Here is a 22,212-nt window from a genome sequence, read left to right on the forward strand (position 1 = left end):
ACATTATTGAGGTGATTCGGTAAAGAATTAAGTAATGCAGAAACAACGTACTTCTTTAATCGTTTACCGTAAGTATTATTATATCTATCTGTGATAAAGCTCATTGCTCTCAAATTGTATCCACTTTCTACATTTACCCTGTATTCACTGTTGTAAAAGTTCTTAAAAATAATTAAGAATTTAAATAGACCTCTAGCTGACAGAAACCTTGTAAGATTATTTAAATTAGTGTCATAATTGTTATCAGAATCATAAAGAGCAATATCTTTGAGGACCCTATTTTGTATTAAATTTATTTTATTTATGAGATAATCTGCGGCTGAACCCAATGCTGTCAAGCCGTATCGAATATTATTGTCTCGCAATAAAATAGTAACGCTGATTGTACTGAATCTGTGTCTTTACAAAGTGCAGAAAAGATTCTTGATTTTGTGAGTCTAATTTTTATATAAATTACTATGGTTACAATCGTCATTAGTACAATATTCAGAACAGGACTCATTTCTTTGAAATAAAGAGCTTCTCTGTCGATCATGCAATGTATCCAGACACACTGTGGAAATTTTTTCTTCACACTTGTGAAGCAAGAATATCCATATTTATATTTTTTGGAAACTTCCAGACATTGAACTGGTACTATCGGTTCATATTCCGACGCAAGTTTTCGACTTTATATTTGCCTCGTTTATAAAATCATTTAAGATAGCAAATAATGTTACATTGAGTTCTATTGGTTTGCCGAAAAGTAGTTATTCAACTGCTGACATACCATAAATTTTTTGGCAAAATTATCTCAAACATAATTTCTACATTCTTCTTCTCTTCACCACTGGGGTGAGGCTTTTTACATCTGGCTGTTTTATATGATACTTTGTAAGAGGAGAATAAAGCTTCTTCAATCATAGACGAAGTTTTTTTTTTTAAAAATGGTATTTGTTTTTTTAAATGATTGTAATTTTAATTCGAAAAATTCCCGGGGTTCGTTAACGTACTCGCTATGAAGCGTTTTAAAATGTTTAAGTTTCTTAAGTCTCATGCTGTCTGCTGTCAAAATTGCTGAGCAAATGGCACATAGGGGCCTTTTTATCCGTTTACTTAACTACTGGTAAACCCAAAATTTAAGTATTATTGAGAATATTTCTTGATTTTATTTTCCTGAAAATTGGGTCACGGTTACAGAAAGGTTGAGAAACACTAGTTTAAGTAATCTTACGACTAGTAGAATGGATAGCCAGCAACCTAATTACTAAAATAACTGGCGGAAAAATAATACAATTTCAGTAATAATGAAAGTATTTTTTTAAAAATCTTATTTAATAATTTCTGTCATACAATGTTATTATTAGAAATAATATTTTTGTTAATACACTACAAAAAATATTTTAATATCCGTCTAGATGTAGCTTATATTTGAAATTTAAAAAGAAATTATAAGAATAAAATCGCCTTTTGAATAGAAAGAAAATATTTTTCAACGGATATTGGTATTGTCATTCAGCATGACATTCTTCTTCTCTTTTTTTTTATATTTTTTTGTCACAGGATATTGTACATGTAATGGACAGAAATAAAAAAATTGAAGTCAAGTTCGTATAACGTTTTTGATAAATGACTACGATCTTAATCTGTTCATGAAACTTTTATGGTAATCAGTAATAAATAAATTTGTAGAAAACCTATCCTATCAAACCGCCTTTCCGCTGATCTCCTTGCAGGAGCTGTAGCTTCTCGGTCTTTCACCTGATTTAATTCCGGTCAGATATGGCTTTTTCATACGCTTCAAACTTAAAATATGATTTTTAAAGCTTCAATATTATGTGGTTAATTGCTTAAAAAAAAGACAAAATAATTAATGACATGCTTAGCTAAATTATTGGAAGGTTGTTTATTCATCATCGATTGAACGAAATTCTTTTTCTATTATTTTGACTCTCGACTAAATTCTTAAGCCATCAGCTTAAATAGACAATGTTTTTACATTTTTTTAATTTATTTTTAGAGCTCGTTAACCTAAATTTATTTGAGAACAAGAATAGCTTTACCATTTTTTCTGTTTCTTAAAAGAATACTTCTCAGGGATACAAACTACAAATAGGCATTTTAGATGTAGACCGTAAAATAAATACTCAAGTCTACGTGGTCATTTATACAATAATTGCTAAATGATCAAACTGATTGTCAGTTAAGTAAAATATTGTTCTATGATTCTTTATACAATTTTAATAAATATAAACTTAATTAGCCTAAATTTACTGGTAAATATATTATGTAAGTCCTAGAATTTATTTTTCAGTAAGTAATTATAAATCATTCGTTTCTCTACGTTACACTTAAAAACATGTTTAGCCACAAACCGTCAATGCCAGGATTGGATCAGTGTTAAATCAATTAAGGTTGAATATTAAAAATATAATTATAGCATTTTGGTATAAATATATTTTATATCAATTTTTTTCCACTGAATCATGAAATTAGTTTTCATTACTAATTATGTTGGGTCTTACATGAATCATTTCTTTTTGTTCAACACTGGAATCCAAGTTTAATTTCTGAAGATCATGTATTAACAATATATGTAAGTCTTGGTTAAAGTGTGGATATTTAATACAATCTAAGATAAATTCATTCCATTTGTCACCTGGAAGTTTGTTAAAATTAACTTAGTAATCCTGCAGCGTGACAAATATATATACATATATGGTAGCATTTCCAATTTATGATTTTGCTCTAAACAACAATTAAGCGTAGGGAATACTTTAATTATTAACACAAATTAAGAAATTGTGATTAAAGAGTTGTCATTTCGTGATATCCGTTACGAAAGCGTGTTAAGGCAGAATACAAATGAACTAACTCTTCATTATTCAAAAACTGTATGCTAAATCGAGAAGAAAATTTAATTTGTTAAGATTCAATTATATAAAATAACAACTGACAGTATGTTGGTAAATTATTTAAGTATATAACACAAGTTTTTAACTATTAAAACTATATTTTGCGATATTTTAAATAGATTTTTTTTTACAGTGTTATCATTTTGATGAAATTTTTTTTAATTTAAAAAAAAATGAAAGTAAGAAAACAGAATTTTCAGCATCCCGATTTATTGCCTATACAATGATGAAAATATTGAAAAATTGTTAAATATTTCTGAGGAATACTGTAGTTTTATTTATGGCTTATTTCTTTGTAACTTACTTCGATCAGTGATGTAAACCGAACTATAAATGAGTAAATCTCCCTTTGTTGGGAATTTTATCCAAGTATTTTCATTGTTAACGATAATTTTTTTTTTATCTTTTTTCCTATATAGTTTACGTACAGTGTTATGATTATCAGCCGAAAAGAAGATGCGTGTGTTAAAAAAAAAACTATACAAGAGATTTAAATTATTTATTTATTTCTAAACTCAATTTGTTGATTAATATTCTTACCTTGAATTTTTTACAAGAAAATGTTGTATTGACTTAGCGTTCACCGCACAAATTTTTTTAAATTTATTATTTAACGAATCAATTGATAAGTTTGTAGTTTAAAAAATGTTAAGCTTTTAATTGAAGTTTTATTGGCAGATGAATACGTTGTAATTATCGTATAAATAAAAAAAATAATTTTTTATTTATGAATAATTTATTGTTAATTGCCTTAAATATTATAATTATGAGATCCATCTTTACTGTTCCTGTAGATTCACACACTTATTTTTTTTTCGGAAATAGTTTATGTGAAATTAAAAACAAAAATTACTATTTTTTTATTTTATGAAGAAACAGATCATTGAAAGAAATTTTGAAGTGTGTTTTAGTTTTAGTAGATTATTGCCAAAAATATTATCTTATGGAAAAAACAGAACAGTACAAAAGAATTCATAAGCAGATTGGTTATTATTTTAGTGGCAGCACACCTTTTTTTTTTTTTTTTTGTCTTCAGTCATTTGACTGGTTTGATGCAGCTCTCCAAGATTCCCTATCTAGTGCTAGTCGTTTCATTTCAGTATACCCTCTACATCCTACATCCCCAACAATTTGTTTTACATACTCCAAACGTGGCCTGCCTACACAATTTTTCCCTTCTACCTGTCCTTCCAATATTAAAGCGACTATTCCAGGATGCCTTAATATGTGGCCTATAAGTCTGTCTCTTCTTTTAACTATATTTTTCCAAACGCTTCTTTCTTCATCTATTTGCCGCAATACCTCTTCATTTGTCACTTTATCCACCCATCTTATTTTTAACATTCTCCTATAGCACCGCATTTCAAAAGCTTCTAATCTTTTCTTCTCAGATACTCCGATTGTCCAAGTTTCACTTCCATATAAAGCGACACTCCAAACATACACTTTCAAAAATCTTTTCCTGACATTTAAATTAATTTTTGATGTAAATAAATTATATTTCTTACTGAAGGCTCGTTTAGCTTGTGCTATTCGGCATTTTATATCGCTCCTGCTTCGTCCATCTTTAGTAATTTTACTTCCCAAATAACAAAATTCTTCTACCTCCATAATCTTTTCTCCTCCTATTTGCACATTCAGCGGTCCATCTTTGTTATTTCTACTACATTTCATTACTTTTGTTTTGTTCTTGTTTATTTTCATGCGATAGTTCTTGCGTAGGACTTCATCTATGCCGTTCATTGTTTCTTCTAAATCCTTTTTACTCTCGGCTAGAATTACTATATCATCAGCAAATCGTAGCATCTTTATCTTTTCACCTTGTACTGTTACTCCGAATCTAAATTGTTCTTTAACATCATTAACTGCTAGTTCCATGTAAAGATTAAAAAGTAACGGAGATAGGGAACATCCTTGTCGGACTCCCTTTCTTATTAGGGCTTCTTTCTTATGTTCTTCAATTGTTATTGTTGCTGTTTGGTTCCTGTACATGTTAGCAATTGTTCTTCTATCTCTGTATTTGAACCCTAATTTTTTTAAAATGCTGAACATTTTATTCCAGTCTACGTTATCGAAAGCCTTTTCTACGTCTATAAACGCCAAGTATGTTGGTTTGTTTTTCTTTAATCTTCCTTCTACTATTAATCTCAGGCCTAAAATTGCTTCCCTTGTCCCTATACTTTTCCTGAAACCAAATTGGTCTTCTCCTAACACTTCTTCCACTCTCCTCTCAATTCTTCTGTATAAAATTCTAGTTAAGACTTTTGATGCATGACTAGTATCATTACTATAACACTTTTTTTGAAACATACCAGTTTGTATAATCTATCAATCGCTTCCTCACCTGCACTGCGCAGTAATTCTACAGGTATTCCGTCTATTCCAGGAGCCTTTCTGCCATTTAAATCTTTTAATGCTCTCTTAAATTCAGATCTCAATATTGTTTCTCCCATTTCATCCTCCTCAACTTCCTCTTCTTCCTCTATAACACCATTTTCTAATTCATTTCCTCCGTATAACTCTTCAATATATTCCACCCATCTATCGACTTTACCTTTCGTATTATATATTGGTGTACCATCTTTGTTTAACACATTATTAGATTTTAATTTATGTACCCCAAAATTTTCCTTGACTTTCCTGTATGCTCCGTCTATTTTACCAATGTTCATTTCTCTTTCCACTTCTGAACACTTTTCTTTAATCCACTCTTCTTTCACCAGTTTGCACTTCCTGTTTATAGCATTTCTTAATTTCCGATAGTTCCTTTTACTTTCTTCATCACTAGCATTCTTATATTTTCTACGTTCATCCATCAGCTGCAATATATCGTCTGAAACCCAAGGTTTTCTACCGGTTCTCTTTATTCCGCCTAAGTTTGTTTCTGCTGATTTAAGAATTTCCTTTTTAACATTCTCCCATTCTTCTTCTACATTTTCTACCTTATCTTTTTTACTCAGACCTCTTGCGATGTCCTCCTCAAAAATCTTCTTTACCTCCTCTTCCTCAAGCTTCTCTAAATTCCACCGATTCATCTGACACCTTTTCTTCAGGTTTTTAAACCCCAATCTACATTTCATTATCACCAAATTATGGTCGCTATCAATGTCTGCTCCAGGGTAAGTTTTGCAGTCAACGAGTTGATTTCTAAATCTTTGCTTAACCATGATATAATCTATCTGATACCTTCCAGTATTGCCTGGCTTTTTCCAAGTGTATATTCTTCTATTATGATTTTTAAATTGGGTGTTGGCAATTACTAAATTATACTTCGTGCAAAATTCTATAAGTCGGTCCCCTCTTTCATTCCTTTTGCCCAGCCCGTATTCACCCACTATATTTCCTTCCTTGCCTTTTCCAATGCTTGCATTCCAATCTCCAACTATTATTAAATTTTCATCTCCTTTTACGTGTTTAATTGCTTCATCAATCTCTTCGTATACACACTCTACCTCATCATCATCATGGGCGCTTGTAGGCATATAGACGTTAACAATCGTTGTCGGTTTAGGTTTTGATTTTATCCTTATTATAATGATTCTATCGCTATGCGTTTTGAAATACTCCACTCTCCTCCCCCCTATCTTCTTGTTCATCACGAAACCTACTCCTGCCTGCCCATTATTTGACGCTGAGTTAATTACTCTAAAATCACCTGACCAAAAGTCGCCTTCCTCTTCCCACCGAACCTCACTAATTCCTACTATATCCACATTTGTCCTACCCATTTCCCTTTTTAAATTTTCTAGCCTACCAACCTTTTTCAAGCTTCTAACATTCCACGCTCCGACTCGTAGAATGTTATTTTTTAATTTTCTGGTGACCCCTTCCTTAGTAGTCCCCACCCGGAGATCCGAACGGGGGACTATTTTACCTCCGGAATATTTTACCAAGGAAGGCGCCTCCATTATTTCTATGTGAAAATGCAGAGCCACATTTTCTTGGAAAAAAAGCAGCTGTAGTTTTCCATTGCTTTCAGCTGCGCAGTACTCAGAGGACTGAGTGATGTTGATACGGCCGTTTAAGTCGTCCTGACTCACGCCCCTAACAACTACTGAAAGAGCTGCTGCCCTCTTTCAGGAATCATTCCTTAGTCTGGCTCTCAACAGATACCTCTCCGATATGGTTGCACCTTCGGTCCAGCTACTCTGTATCCCTGAGCACTCAAGCCCCCTCACCAACGGCAAGGTCTCATGATTCATTGAGGAGGGGCAGCACACTAAATTTATCATATTCAACTTAAAGAAAAATCTCATTCTCCGATCAGAGAAAAATTGTTCGTCGGTCTTTACGTTATAAACTTCGATAAGTGCATACAATTATCATTCACTTTCTTTCTAACCGGTGTGGACTATTGTTTATAACTATACCATGACAATACTTTTTTTAATTACGAGTATAATGTTAGACGAATAATTCTTATTTAAAAAAGTATACAAAATAAGGAAGAAAAAAATAGCGAAAATTGTGAATGATAAATAATAATTGATAACTAATGATATAATTATTTTTATTATTTTTTTTTTCTGAATTTTTACGGGCATCGACTGCTAAGGTCATTAGCCCTCGTCACATTCTTTAAAAGAAATTATTATCTCAATCTGGATCGTCATATGTAAGGGTGTAAAGGGCCCTTACATTTTATTTAAAAACACAAACTTCACAATAAACATTGTAAATATGTTTACATATTTACATAAAAGACAAGGACAATCACAAACACTTACGGGGTGTAAAGGGCCCCAATATTAAAATTTGAGATAAGGTTTTCAAAAGACCGTGAAATTAAAATTTCAATACTTAATCAATACCATTTCTTTCTTTATATATATATATATATATATAACTACCGTATATATATATATATATAAAACTATAATTATTGATATTTAATGATGTGGAAAAAAAATTATTGATTTCCCATTTCTTGAGATTCGAACTGTATTAGACTTTCCGTACCAGTAAAATTGTCCCTTTCTTTATTTACTATATAATTGATTCCAACCCACAATTAATATTATAGAAATAGTTGAATACATATTAAAGATCCACTTCCTATAATGCCATCTAAGCTACCACACAAGCAGCAAATGCTTACCATTTTATATCATCTGCTGGTATACATTATTTTCAGTCAATGCATTAGGAGACTGATTTTCCAACACCCGTCATCCGCAGAAACCATAAAATATAAGTCTTTTATGTTATGTTACAAACCGAAAACAGTATTTTTAAATACATATTTAAATATTACAATACCGAAAGGTATTACTTTTTGATACGTAATTACGGTTAAATTAAATATAATATACGTATTTATATATATATATTAATTTGCAATGAAAATATTGAATTGATAATTACGATTACGATATTGTGTAATTATTTATAATAACTAAATCTGAATTCAAAATCGTATTTATATTTTTCACTGCCAGTCGTACAAAGGTAATCGTTATATTTTCGAATTGAATTCAGTATTGAATTCCTAATTACAATCACTTTAGTTTTTTTTTTTAAGTCAACAGGGTTCTTCTCGGACTTATCATCAATTAACTGACTTATCAGTCAGCCATTCAATAAATTACGTAAATGAAATTAAATGTTAGAAATAGAATTTGTAATTATAAAGTTTGGATATTCGCAATATTTTTCTCAAAATGTGATTCAACATTTTTCAAGCTTTAAACGACGATGAGGTTTTTAAAAATTGTCCGATTGCTACTTCTTATACATTAACAAAATAAACTATTTAACATTACTAAATCAAATTTAGGTTAATGGGAATTACCAATATTTTAGTATAAAGAAAATGTAGTTTTAAGAATTTTAGGTACAACAAAATCATACTCAAATAAAATTAAAAGTAGAATATTTATTTGATAGATGAAAGAAACTTCGGTAAATGTAGAGAATATCAAGAAAAAAATATGGGTTGATGCAGAAGAGAAAATACAAAAGGTTGCCTTTTTAGTGGAATTAACGAAGAACATAAAACTCCCCTTCACGTTAAGCAAATAGGCTAATAGAAGAAGATCCAGGAAGGGGTAGAGGCTTCCTGTCAGGATAATTTTAGACTTTTAAGAATATTGCCAATGAAGAATACAATAAGGAATTTATTACTGGGGAAGGTACTTAAATAATTTTATCATTAGACAAGAAGACTCGACTACTAAAAATTTTATAAATGATCCATCATATGAAACTTTGACTGGTGTAGTGTAGCTTATGTAAGGTAAAAAATATTATTCCTATCATTAGTGTAATGCGGTTTATATTGTTATAATTTTTTACAAAGAGGAAATTTTCAAAAATAGTTTGAAATGAAACTTTAAAACGCAAAGAAAGCAAATGAACAAATTGTAATTTGTAAATGTAAAATTAGTAAAATATATAAATAATAAAGATAATAAAAAATCTTTATTTCGTTTTTTTTTTTTTTTTTTTTTTTTTTTTGCTTTTGTTAGCTTACTTTTGGAGGAAATAAATAAATACAATTACTTTAATTTTCATAACAGGTAATTTTCACGGTTATAATAACATTCAGTATCGTTACTACTTTAACACAGATGTTGACTACATTAGATTGAGCAATGCTCTTGCTGTTGTTAATTTTTAAATCTTTTAGTTGATTCTTATTATCGACTAAAATTATAATATTGAATATAGCGAAATAAACCATTACATCAATAATTTACTTAATGTTAAATTAAATAATTTAGTCTTTTTTTCAATTTATAACGATTAAACAAGAGGAATCTTGGCTTATTAAATCTGATTTATATTAAATAACAAGTAATAACTAAATATATTTATAGATAAGTATGCTATAAGTATTTTTAAATATAAATAATATATAATATATATTTGCAATTTTACTTCACATCCAAATATTTTCCCAAATCATACTAAACAGTTTGAAAAGGTTAAATTTCAACTTACAGGAATACAAACAGGACAAATTAGTCTTCGAAACTGCAATGCGGTTTTAACCTTCATTCAAACCGGTTTTTTTTTTAAGTGGTGAGCGATACCATCATATTGTTATTTGTACAATTGAACTGATTAGGCGCTTACGTAGAATTTAAAAATAATAACTATAGTCAAGGTTGGATAAAAAATTTAACCATGTAAATTAATTCAGGTAACAATTCTAAGGACAACGCAAAGTTAATAATTTTATACAGTAGTTTGTTTTGTCACAAGTTTTAATTATAAATAATATGATGGAATATAATAACTCACTTTCTCTCATTTTTAGCAAATTTGGGCTTTTGTTCCGTATATTTTGCTTCTTTGAACTTAATAAAAGATCAACATTTCCACTTTTGTCCAGTAACCAAACAAGTGAAAATCCAGTAAATTGATTAATTGTTGTCTCTCTATCCTTCCGTCATTCTCTCTTTTGCAAAGTACAGCAAATTTATTAGAACGAATTATTCTAATTTTTAACATAATTTTAATACTTTTATTTCCATGTTTGTATTTTTTCTTCACTTTCTGTATTTTCATATATAGTTTAATGAATGTAAATATTAGTTTTCCAATTATTGTTCATTTTTTAAAGAAAAACTTTCTTTATTATTTCATTAAAGTAAGAATAAAATGTTACAAAAAAACCGAAATATTTTTGAAGCTTGGCGAGTTTATAATAGCGTTTCACAAAATTCAACACACCTCACATTCGAAATGAGACTATCTTGTCCTATACCTTCTAATCTTCTTTGATTAGTAATTTATCCGGCTCAATGTTTGACCATCGATGTTAAAATTCGGTTCCTCTAAATAGCAATTACATATAGCTTTTTTAAAGGAATTTCATTCGATTTTATGCATTAAAGAAGAAAAAATGGATCAATGCAGGAAGTTTCAAACAGTGACGTTATACTGCTTCAAAGTATTTTAATATATAGTTATTTATCATATTTTTATAATGTAATGTTAACACTTTATGGTTTGGTTGTTTTTTTAGAAAAGATTATTAAAAAAAAAGATATTTTCCAAATATGATGAATTCTTAAAATTTTAGTCATAAGTAAACAACAAGGTTATACTTATAAATTATAAAGTATTTGTAAATCATGTTTTATATTTCTAAATGATTTTTTTTCACTGAACTGTTTTTGATTATTTTATGAAAACGTATTACAATATTCATCAGTGTGGTGGTTTCACCACTTTACTTTAATTATGCATATTGTTTTATGACAACGATATTTATAAGTGAGGAAAGGATCCATTATATTGTACGAAAAACAAAATTATTTTTTACAAAAAGTCTAATAACGGTAATCAAGGATTTTATTAATAGTAGATGATATATCTTTGAAAATTAGTTTCAAATTATTAAAATATTATTGCTCCTAGGTAATTAAACTTGGCTCTGTAATAATAAATCTAAGTAATTTAAATTAGATATTCATAGTAGATTTTTAATTAAATTACTAAGAGGTTAATTTACTAAGTTATTATTCTATAATAGTGGTAGTCAGTAAGGGAAATTTGATTATTAATGTAAATAACGGAATTGTAAAGTAATTAGGAAAATTATTATCACAGTAATTTAACTACATCGGTTAACGTATTTTAGAAATTTAACAGAGGGTGTATGAATAAATGTGTGCGTGTTTAAAGATGCCCTACTTATTTTAGAATGATACGGTAAGTACTTGTTTCGTGTGTATATGAACCCTCACTGACCCAGATAAAGGTATGGGTGCTGGTGCAAGCAACCAAATATATTGTCGCGTGTTTACGGTTCGACCAGGATATTGAAACCAAAGATTTCTTATAAATGCAGTTTATTACACTATATAAACTAAATAAATATAAAAATAAATAATAATAATAGAAAAGTCCCACCGCATCCACTTGTCAAAAAAAGATTCACACTACAGAGAAAGGAAGGTGGAAGAGGAGTAGTCGATATTAAAATTTTATGCTACAGGCAGAATGAAAACTTATAGAATTACTTCAATAACAAGCAGATCCCTTCTATCAAGCTATCGTAAATAGTACACCAAAACTACACGCCATTAAACCTAGTCAACAAGACCAACAACGTAGAACACAAGAAAGAGAGCAACGCAGATAAAATTCTAGAGTGGGAAAGGATTGCATGGCAGACATAGGCACCACCTAGGCCAAGAAAGAGTCGACAAAACAGCTTGAAATACTTGGCTTTTGAAAGAAAAGTTACATCCGAGACGGATGGGTTTATATGTAACATACAAAACAAGTAGAAGCAACAAGAAGTTTAAGGAATTTATTTTTAAAGAAAATATCAACAAAAAATGTAGTCTATGTATGCTATACAAGAAACAATAGAAAATATAATCACTGACTGTCCGATTTTAGGTCCGACGGAATAAACGAGGAGAAACAACAACGTGGCGAAAATCGTACACATAGAACTGCAACAGATACATTTTAAGAGTTTCAAAATAAGCCTTATTATACTCACGAATCAGCCTCCTTTTTGGAGAACAGTAATGTAAAAAACCCTGCAACCAAGGAATTATAACAGCTGAACCCATCAACTATAATAAGCTAGATATCGTAGTAGTTCACAAAATGGAAAAAGTAACTCATCAAATAGACGTGGCCATCCCATCAAGTAACAACCTCAACATTAAACACAATGAGAAATTGCAGAATTATACAGATCTTGCCTTTTAAGTTCAGGAAATGTGGAATCAAAAAGAGGTTTATATATCCCCAATAATTATATCTGCGGAGGGAATAATACCATCTAATTTGCACAACACTCTTGAAAACCTGAAGATGAGTGGAAGACCAACGCGCTAATGCAAACCAGCGTGTTAATTGACACCTGCCATGTTGCCTGGAAGGCACTTAGTCAACAATAGCAAGACTAATCTCGTTGGTATAAATTACCCCGTGTTTAGAGAAAGTTACCGGCAAAAAGCTGTAAAAATTTGAAATAACAATAATAATGACAGTACTTTTATATAAGACACAAAATATTAAAATAAAAAGGATGAAATTTATTTAATGACAACAAAATTTTAAAAGCCAGATTACAGTCCAATTTACCAAAAAGGTTAAAAATGACTGATAGGAACTAATATTTCTTTAAAACAAGATAGGAATACAACAATTTAAAATTCATACAATTCACTTTTGGCAAATATTACTTTTACCGTTTACAATGGAACTAACCTACATTTTATGAATGAGAAGAATACTGTCACTTTAATGTTTACGAATAATTCACCGAACAACTTCCCGCATTCACCCACTGTCCTGTTACACTGCTCCCTCTTCAAAGCTGTTCATCACAAAAAGCTCCCCGGATAAGGCGTCAGGCGATCCAAAAGAACGAAGAAGATTGTGATCTTCTTCCTTCTTGGATTGCACCGAATTCTGTAGATTATGTCGTTGATTCTGTTCAATGTGGTGTAAGGTCCCTCCCAATTGGTCTGAATTTTCGGACGACTTCCTGACTCGACCTGCTTCTTGAAACCCAGACAAATTTGCCTGGACGTCGTATCATGCATTTTCTAATTGTGTTTCGACATAGGTCTGAAATTCCTGCTCGTTGTTCCACCTTGTCAGCAGTGATTACAATCGATGTTACAGCGTCGTCAGGAAAGAGCGTCTACATTTGAATACGTCTTCCAGGGCGATGCTCTTCCTTGAAGTCATATTCCTGATGGTGTTCTACGTAGCGAGTTGTTTTTCCTTTCTTTTTCAGTATTTTCGCTTCCGAAATTGTAGGAGTTTGCATACACTGCAGGTTTACACTTTTCCCGATCGGTTCCTCTTGACACAGTCTTCCCAGTACTTCCGAGGTTTACTATCCGGACGGGAAACTTTCTTGTAACTGGTGAACAGCCAACTTAAACTTCATTTTTGAGCACAGTATTGTCAGGATCTGTGACTCCTGCTGACGCCCTTAGATGATTTGAAATTTCAGTCATCACCTCCTTCTCGCTCGATATCGGTTTCTTTTCGTCTTTCAATGGTATCACTCTCGCTGAACGTGATCCGCTTCCCGGACTCTACTTCGCTACTGCTTCATTATCCAGTCGCAGAAGATGCCCTCCGATGGCTATAGCCGCGTCTTAAGCTCTCAGATGACCATACCAAGAATGAAGTAATCCTTAATCTCTGCGACGAATATCCATGCATGAAGAAACAGCGGCCAAGCTGATAACAGGTAATGTATCTCCAGATGCACTACTGATGACAAAAGGCCAGTCTAGTTTCTTCTTTTCAAAACCAGTACCCACCTCCTTTCCTTTAATTGTTGAAGCGTAATCATTTTCATCGTCCAAGTCCTTACGATTTTCTATAAATTCTTATTCCGGTCAGGTAATCCTTCTGGTAGAACATTCTGGTTTTGGTGGTACATTATTGTATTACCAAAAACAGATTATTAATCGGACGCGTTTCTTTGAGAAAAGAATTCCTTTTAGTTCCTTGTGGATTCTTCTTTTCATTTTAGTTCTCTTCTTTGTTGGAAGATATCCGTTACCCTGGTCCTGTCATGCTTTTAAAAAATATGGTAAAAATATTTAATACCGTTAATAGACAATTCGTTTACTTGCCTACCTTCAAAGAATCAAAACGTTTAATGAATATTTCACAGTTACCTTGCAGTATAATGAAAATGGGGTTTTAAATTATAATATCGGAAGCACACAACTCTCTGGAAATCAATCTGTCATTATTATAGTAATATATGTGTAATGTGTTTGCTATTTATTTTTATTTTAATTCATATATAATTTAATTAAATCAAAATTTTTGTGTAATAATAAGGATTATATTGCAATGAGCGCGCGTGTGTGTAAATATTTTCTTCGATATTCAATTCAGTGAAAGGTTCTTTGAATAGCTTTTTCAGCTTAAGCATTCCGAAGGGATTTCAACAGATATGTCTCAAAGAGAAAGCCAGATTTTTTTATCAACGCATCAGTTATTGACATCAACCACAATCCCAGTGTACCGAATAAGCAGAAAGGTATTCGGATCTCGCTTACCGAATAGACACGCGCGCGTTCGTGTGTCTATTCGGTGTGTGTGTGTGTGTGTGGGTGTGTGTGTATGTGTGTGTGCACACACACACCACAGAGAGAGAGAGAGAGAGAGAGTGAGCGAGTACCCAAGAGCAAAAAAATATTTTCATAGTTAAACATTAACTGAAATAAAGATTAATGCTGAAACGGTTTGCAGATCAGAAAATAAATTAAGGCCCTAAAATAAAAGGAAGATTTAATATCAATTAATAAGTTTAAAACAAGTTCTCAGTTCATGTATTGCAGTTCATTAGTGGTAGTAAACAACTAAATAAATAAAAGATAAAATAACAAAATCACAGAAATAAAAAAATAATAACTATTATAATTGTACATTATAAACATAATATTTGAGAGCCCAAAATATGAAACGCCTAATAGATGGTTATGGGCATGAACTTTTTTCCATGAACGATTCCAATGAATAAGTATTGAGTTAATTCAAGTTAAGTAAAGTATAGTCAAGTTAAGTAAACCGGTAAAGCTAGAGTTGAGTTAACTGATGGCCTATTCTGTAATGTATCCTTGTGCTTGTGTCACATTGTGTTTTTCACATATTATAACGATTGTGTGAAAGGTGAGTGCGTGGTTTTTTTTTGGTCGTTTTTTAGTTTTTAAAACAGCCAAGTGCAGTGACTAATTCTCAGTTTTAACTATACCCTAACAAACTTAACTGTACGCAAACCGGGTTACCATCTATTTACAGCTCCGTCAGCCAAATTGAGAGTTAGATTTGGTGGGAGCTTTTTCCGCGTTGTAACGGTGTAACGATTTTCTGTCCACCATTTTATAGACAAAATCCATCCTCAAAATAGTTGAGGTTAGTTTAGGCGGTAAGTTTTCCCGCACTGCGACGGAGTTTTGAAGTTAGATCAGGCGATAGGGGTTAGTTAATACGGGGAGTAAATTTCCTTCCTTGGGAGATACATCACAACGCAGTTTGTATTGTCCTAACGAACTTCTACTAAAGCATTTACTTTGTCTCCTGTTGGCCTTAAATATTAGTTAACAAGGGAATGGAGAATTATTTTCAATGTAGTGAGAAGGTTGAAGTGACGTCACCTTCTGTCGGTTTCTCGGATCTGTCGGTCTTAGGGATGCTTGCGCATATGTCCTCAGAAGTGAAGTACGAAAGTAGCTGAACGCAAAGTAAAACACAGGTGAGAACACAAAACAGGAGATAAAACAAGATGAGGCACAGCTCTATCTATACTTGTCAAAGAGTTGGCGAAACGTAAAATCTTTTTGGTGGAGAAACCACCGTAGCGAATCAGACATTTATCCTCCATGGTGACTCGTGCATCTGGGGTTAGGTTGTGGTGGGAGTTTCAGTCGATGATCTGGTTAAGTATGTTCTAAAAAGATGGCTATCCGATCTATTAACATTTACTGAGGAGTTGAAGAAGAAGGAGCGAACTTTTGCAATTAACTCATACCGGTTTTTTTTGTGGGGAAAAACACGCCTGGGCGTTATCATCGCCCGGTAGCTATTAGTAAAAGGGTAAAATAACTCCGAAATAATAAACTGTACAACTCATACCGGTGGCGAGTCTTGGAAAAATCTAAGGCTTGTGCTAATTGTACAAAAAACCGCATACACTAAGACGCTGATTGTCAGATTTGCAGAAAAGTCATACACAGAACTTACTTAATGCTGTGAAAAAGAAGATACCTGGGAAAGAAGTTGGTGAAGTACTTTCTTTACGGTAGGTCAATAAGGAGGAAGTTAAGATAAGATTTAAGCATGAGGCTAAAACTGCCGAAGCCGATAAACGATACTGCAGGAAAAAGTGGATAATATAGAAGTCTGTTGTAAAAGTAGGGCGGACAGAAGGACAACGGTTCATATCAAAGGCACCAGACAGAAAAGAAGCCGTTTTATAGTGATCCCTTAACTTAACAGTGCAGTGGTATTTGGTGAAAGATGGCAGTCAGACACTCTCGGGGATGCTGTAATTAATTTCTCAGCGACAGGTATACCTATGATGGACAATGCAAGAGTCAACGGTTTTGTCTGTGTGCATGTTGGAGATTCTGTGGTCTTCAGCTGCTACCACTCCCCTAACACACTCTAGAGGTCTTGGTCTTTGGTCTTAATAATTAATAATAACAATAATAAAGTATAATAATAATATTATTATTATTTTATAATAGTAGAACGTCTATTTAGTAGCGCACGCGACCAAAGAATACTTATTTCATGTGTGAAATTCAAATATTTGAATAGTACATATTGTTTGTATGTTTTAGTATTCGCTCTCTGTCTTCGCCAAAAAAGGAATCATTTCAATGAATTCTTTATGTCTAATCTTGTCCGAAAAATTTTACTGTAAAATGTTGCAAAATCATTTTATTTAAATTTTCTATGTAAAGTGTAACAGTTACTTGACCGAAATTGATGTTCAAAGAATAGAGGTTCTTGCACTGAAACTTGGAAAGAAATGTTGTAAATCTGATATGTAATCGTTGCGGTGGCAGATATTCCGGTTCACTAGTATGTAGTTTTGATTACAAAATATTAAGAAACCTTCCTACGTTGAGACTATTGAGAACTAGGTAATTTGATTCACAAACAGTATTGCGGAAATTAAATAATTTAGACGATAGACTTTTTAATATTTTGATTGTCAACTTCATTTTAATCAAAATTGGGGAGAGAGAGACAACACAAATAGAAACATTGATTCAGTGGCGTAATCAAAAAACGACTGCTTGATTCAAATGTGAGAAGTTCAAATAATTGGGTTGTACATTTTTTATGTAAGTCCTACAACTCCCTCACTGAATCTTCATTAAAAAAAGATTCCTGTAATGGCAACATTTTATCTAATATTGGTCAAAAAATTTTTATTGTAAAGTGTCGCAAAATGGATTTTGCTCTTCAAATTATTATAATTCTACATAGTGAGTAAAAAAAATATTAAATCGTGTAATAAATGTTTTAGAATATACATTAGTATCTTTGAATTTTTAGCTCATTCTTGATGCAAGACAGTTACAATTAGTAAATAAGTTTTGCAGCAACTTTTTTTTATTTTAAAATTCTAACTTTTCATAATGTATACCCATTCGAACTCAAGTGGTGGAAGAGATTTTGTTCTGCAAGGAAATAAAGAAGGAATTCTAACCGAACTAAAATGAGACAGACCTCCATCACGGAAAGTTCTATAGGGTTGAGACACTTGAAACAACATTTGGTAAATATTTGTGGGTTTCGTGAAGAATCCATGGTAAAATAATCTTACTATAGAAAGGCACATTTACTAAAGGCTCCAAAAAGCGTACCTCATCAGGTAGTTAACAAATCGGTTCCTAAATTTCAAAAATATTTTAAAGATGATTTGATAAACGCAGATTTAGCTTTCGTAGGTTTTACTGATGTATTATAAAGTGATTATAATTTCAGAGAGTGCAATATCTTCGAAAATGGTTAAGATTTTTCGATTTAATTAGAGAATTATTTTATTTCCTATAATTCTTTATATGTTTACATCAAATATTAACATTAGAGGTAAACATATCAGCGGCTGTTTGAACTATTTCGCACTTTGCTACGTTGAAAATTTTCTAAGAATTAACCTTGTTTTCTAATTTCTAGATCACTATCAAAGAAAATAATAATAATTTATAAAAAATTGCAAAAATATCTTGAGCAGCATATTGTCCATCATAAACCCACGTGGGAATCTTTGGAATGGTCATGGCTCCTTGTCACATATGCATCTCTAACATTTATGTACTGTGTGCCAAATCTGGTGAAAATTAATCAGCTTCCTAAGTTCTGCTATGAAGGCATGTACATCAAAATGATCTATGAGAGTACGGACTGTTTTTTCTTTATGAGCAAAGGAGAAAACAGCTGCCGCAGTCTAGACATTTTCTTCTTATGTAGCTGTGACATTCAACCGAACTTTTAAACAACAGTTAACCATCGATTATTTTCTCACAGTAATTAAACAGATTACCAGATAACTACAGAAAAAAAAAAACATCTTTAGATGAATTCAAGCTTTTTTTAGGTTCAATATGCATAGCATATTGGTATAATCTTTATAAGTGTGAGAATTTTAAAAACTAAATTTTTTTTTTGTCTTCAGTCATTTCACTTTGATGCAGCTCTCCAAGATTCCCTATCTAGTGCTAGTCGTTTCATTTCAGTATACCCTCTACATGCTACAACCCTAACAATTTGTTTTACATATTCCAAACGTGGCCTTCCTACACAATTTTTCCCTTCTACCTGTCCTTCCTATATTAAAGCGACTATTACAGGATGCCTTAGTATGTGGCCTATAAGTCTGTCTCTTCTTTTAACTATATTTTTCCAAATGCTTCTTTCTCCATCTATTTGCCGCAATACCTCTTCATTTTTCACTTTATCTACCCGTCTGATTTTTAACTTTCTCCTATAGCACCGCATTTCAAAAGCTTCTAATCTTTTCTTCTCAGATACTCCGATTGTCCAAGTTTCAGTTCCATTAAAGCGACACTCCAAACATACACTTTCAAAAATCTTTTCCTGACATTTAAATTAATTTTTGATGTAAACAAATTATATTTCTTACTAAAGGCTCGTTTCCTGTGCTATTCGGCATTTTATATCGCATCTGCTTCTACTTCCCAAATAACAAAATTCTTCTACCTCCATAATCTTTTCTCCTCCTATTTTCACATTCAGCGGTCCATCTTTTTTATTTCTACTACATTTCATTACTTTTGTTTTGTTCTTGTTTATTTTCATGCGATAGTTCTTGCGTAGGACTTCATCTATGCCTTTCATTGTTTCTTCTAAATCCTTTTTACTCTCGGCTAGAATTACTATATCATCAGCAAATCGTAGCATCTTTATCTTTTCACCTTGTACTGTTATTCCGAATCTAAATTCTTCTTTAACATCATTAACTGCTAGTTCCATGTAAAGATTAAAAATTAACGGAGGTAGGGAACATCCTTGTCGGACTCCTTTCTTATTACGGCTTCTTTCTTATGTTCTTCAATTGTTACTGTTGCTGTTTGGTTCCTGTACATGTTAGCAATTGTCTTCTATCTCTGTATTTGTACCCTAATTTTTTGAAAATGCTGAACATTTTATTCCAGTCTACGTTATCGAATGCCTTTTCTAGGTCTATAAACGCCAAGTATGTTCGTTTGTTTTTAGTTTAATCTTCTTCTACTATTAATCTGAGGCCTAAAATTGCTTCCCTTGTCACTATATTTTTCCTGAAACTAAATTGGTCTTCTAACACTTCCTCCACTCTCCTCTCCATTCTTCTCTATAGAATTCTAGTTAGGATTTTTGGTGCATGACTAGTTAAACTAATTATTCTGTATTCTTTACATTTATCTGCCCCTGCTATCTTTGGTATCATGACTATAACACTTTTTCTGAAGTCTGACGGAAATTCCCTTTTTTCATAAATATTACACACCAGTTTGTATAATCTATCAATCGCTTCCTCACCTGTACTGCGCAGTAATTCTACACGTATTTCCTCTATTACAGGAGCCTTTCGGCCATTTAAATCTTTTAATGCTCTCTTAAATTCAGATCTCAGTATTGTTTCTCACATTTCATCCTCCTCAACTTCGTCTTCTTCCTCTATAACACCATTTACTAATTCATTTCCTCTGTATAACTCTTCAATATATTCCACCCATCGATCGACTTTACCTTTCGTATTATATATTGGTGTACCACCTTTGTTTAACACATTATTAGATTTTAATTTATGTACCCCAAAATTTTCCTTAACTTTCCTGCATGCTCTATCTATTTTACCAATGTTCATTTCTCTTTCCACTTCTGAACACTTTTCTTTAATCCACTCTTCTTTCGCCAGTTTGCACTTCCTGTTTATAGTATTTCTTAATTGCCGATAGTTCTATTTACTTTCTTCATCACTACTATTCTTATATTTTCTACGTTCATCCAACAGCTGCAATATATCGTCTGAAATCCAAGGTTTTCTACCAGTTCTCTTTATTCCGCCTATGTTCGCTTCTGCTGATTTAAGAATTTCCTTTTTAACATTCTGCCATTCTTCTTCTACATTTTCTACCTTATCTTTTTTACTCAGAGCTCTTGCGATATTCTCCTCAAAAACCTTCTTGACCTCCTCTTCCTCAAGCTTCTCTAAATTCCACCGATTCATCTGACACATTTTCTGCAGGTTTTTAAACCCCAATCTACATTTCATTATCACCAAATTATGGTCGCTATCAATGTCTGCTCCAGGGTAAGTTTTGCAGTCAACGAGTCGATTTCTAAATCTTTGCTTAACCATGATCTAATCTATCTGTTACCTTGCAGTATCGCCTGGCTTTTTTCAAGTGTATATTCTTCTATTATGATTTTTAAATTGGGTATTGGCAATTACTAAATTATACTTCGTGCAAAACTCTATAAGTCTCTCTTTCATTCCTTTTGCCCAGCCCGTATTCACCCACTATATTTCCTTCCTTGCCTTTTTCAATGCTTGCATTCCAATCTCCAACTATTATTAAATTTTCATCTCCTTTTACGTGTTTAATTGCTTCATCAATCTCTTCGTATACACACTATCTCATCATCATCATCATGGGCGCTTGTATAGACGTTTACAATCGTTGTCGGTTTAGGTTTTGATAAAAACTGACAGTCACTAATATCTTCCTTTTACAGCCTATTAAATATCTTACGCATATGTATTTTTTTCGTGTAAAAAAATATATTTATCAATATATAATAGGATTTCCCACATAAATACTGATCCACCATTTTTTTTAAACCTCTTGTTTTGTAAACACGGAACACTTTGTCCCAGAACGCTAGTTTGAAAGAATATTTTCACGACTTCGTAATTCACTACAGATTAGTTTTATCTTCCACTTTCCTTCTGAAGAACCGAGAGGTTCTAAGAAAGAGGGATAATGTAACCCTATTTCTCGCTGATTGATTCAATAATTCGATCACGAAACCATTATTCGATCACTTCTTTAATTATGGAACGGGATATTTTCAAATATGTCAAAGCTAATATTACTGGAGATCCAGTTCTTTACAAAAATCATAAAGACCTCTAATGACCTGTCCTGTAATAGTACACGGGTTACAGCCGGCAGAAACCGTGAGAGTTGTCCTTTTACCGAACACTTCAGGACTTCTATATTTTTCTTTCATGCTTACCTAACCACAAGCTTGACATTACGGCTGACACGGAAATGACAAAATATTTTATAACTGAGTAATTATATCAAACCTTCTCCAACAGATCTCCAGGTCATCTGCGGATAAT

The 22,212-nt window shown here is 32.0% G+C and overlaps 1 protein-coding gene across 1 annotated transcript in view; it reads right to left on the reverse strand.

The window, feature by feature from the left end:
- The window catches only part of LOC142317481 (zwei Ig domain protein zig-8-like), a 214,889-nt gene that overhangs the window by 9,764 nt on the left and 182,913 nt on the right, over positions 1-22,212 (reverse strand). The gene's annotated exons all lie outside the window — the stretch shown is intronic.

The sequence above is a fragment of the Lycorma delicatula genome, chromosome 1, assembly GCF_047948215.1.
Source record: "Lycorma delicatula isolate Av1 chromosome 1, ASM4794821v1, whole genome shotgun sequence".
NCBI lineage: Eukaryota > Metazoa > Arthropoda > Insecta > Hemiptera > Fulgoridae > Lycorma > Lycorma delicatula.